This window comes from Gavialis gangeticus, unplaced genomic scaffold (genome assembly GCF_001723915.1).
Source record: "Gavialis gangeticus isolate Ggan-Ray unplaced genomic scaffold, GavGan_comp1, whole genome shotgun sequence".
NCBI classification, from domain to species: Eukaryota; Metazoa; Chordata; order Crocodylia; family Gavialidae; genus Gavialis; species Gavialis gangeticus.
Window position 1 is genome coordinate 124,544,101 of NW_017729022.1, and position 1,811 is coordinate 124,545,911.

Here is a 1,811-nt window from a genome sequence, read left to right on the forward strand (position 1 = left end):
GTCCCTTCCAACTCATTGATTCTATGATTCTATGAAAAGACAAATAGAGAATTTTCATCTCTGTTAGGTTAAAATTTTGATTTCTTTCTCTTTTTTGGTTCCCGTGAAAATTGTCCACTTCCTTCACACCAGTAATTTGAATTTGGAAAAGTTAAGTTGCACTTTTCAGCTTCAATCTGAGAAATATAATAGCAAACTAATTTCAACATGTCCTCTGAAACCTCCGTGCATCACAGATGAGCAGACCTGAAAATGGTATTTTTTTCTTTTCAGGAATATGATGCTTGCAAAGATTAAAATAGAGAGTGTAGAATGCAAGAGTGTCTTGCTACATGTTGTGGCACAGAACTTTTTTTAATGTTAGGTATTGAGCCCGTTTTCCAAACTAACAGTGTTGTAGCATAGCGGTGTATGGCCTGCTGCTGCTGAGGGGAAAAAAAAAAAGCAAAATTAATTTTATTGGATAGAAGCAGAGAATGTTAGGGTTGAATAGAAGCAGAGAATGTCAAACCTGGGTTGAATAGGAATAATAGGAGTGAAAGGAGTAGAGAGTGGGTACAGGTAACGGAGGCAGGAGGTGGAGTGGAGCATAAAGGTACAAACATAGTTTGGAAGTACAATGGCAGAAGGATCAGTAAACATGTTATGGAATCACTTGAAATGTTCCACTCCAGAACCAGGAAGTGATCCCATGAACCTTGACTCTTTTACGTACTTCTGCTTTAGGTAAACATCTGTGAAACCCACATACAATGTATGTTTCCTTCCCCTATAGAGGTTACCAGCTTATTATCACCAGCAGTTACTTTCTTTGATCAAGTGATGAAAGTGTCACCGCTGGATAAAAAGGTCCAAACATTGCTGATGACTGAAGTGGGGGTGGTCAGAACAGTTTCCTATGGTGCAATTGTTTTGATTTTTTTTTTTTTTAAAATCAGGAAATTTCATTAAGAGAATAACATATTGCAGAAAATGTAACTTGGTAAACCTAACACTCAAAAATTGAGAGATACGAAGGTGGTATTTAAATTTTAGTTTAGCTCCTTTCTGAATCTGCATTATGATGCAGGCTTTAATACATATTTATGATATGCAAGGGGAGTTTAGGTTTATTAGGAATAAACTTTTTCACCAGGAAGGTAGTGAAGTGCTGGAACCAGGCTACTTAGAGAGGTTGTGGAATCTCCATCTTTGGAGGTTTGTAAGACCTGGTTAGACAAAGTCTGGGCTGGGATGATATAGTAGGGGCAGATCCTGCTTTGAGCAGGGGGTTGGACTAGATCAGTGGTTCTCAACCTTTTTTGTACCAGGACTGATTTGTTAATATCAATGGCCACTCCCAACACAGTGCCCCTCACTCCCAGCCCCCACTGAGGAGCAGGAGGGGGGTGGGTGGGGAAGAGATATGGGGGGGCCTAAGCAGCCTCTTGCAGGCTGGATCTCTGCCATCCTGCAAGAGAAAAATAAGTTTCCCACATTTTTCTCCATTAAAGGAGTATTCATTCTTAAAGTTTGTTTGCGACCCTTTCATATATTCTTGCGACCCACTTTTGGGTTGCAACCGATGGGTTGAGAAATTCTGGACTAATTGACCTCCTGAGGTCCCTTCCAACCCTAATTTTCTGTGTGTCATGAACCCTGTTACTTTTGGTGTTCATGGCATGTCATAATTGTTTTCTTGTATTTTTATTGTAGTGGTATGGCATGTGCAGTTCTGTTGGAAAGCCCATGTTATGCTGTGTCCATTTATGCTATTATCACTATATGGATTATGTTATGTTGGCTATGTATATCTTTGTGGTTTTGGATTT

At 39.5% G+C, this 1,811-nt stretch overlaps 1 protein-coding gene across 2 annotated transcripts in view; it reads left to right on the forward strand.

The window, feature by feature from the left end:
- RALGAPA2 (Ral GTPase activating protein catalytic alpha subunit 2) overlaps positions 1–1,811 on the forward strand; it is a 437,386-nt gene that overhangs the window by 84,962 nt on the left and 350,613 nt on the right. The gene's annotated exons all lie outside the window — the stretch shown is intronic.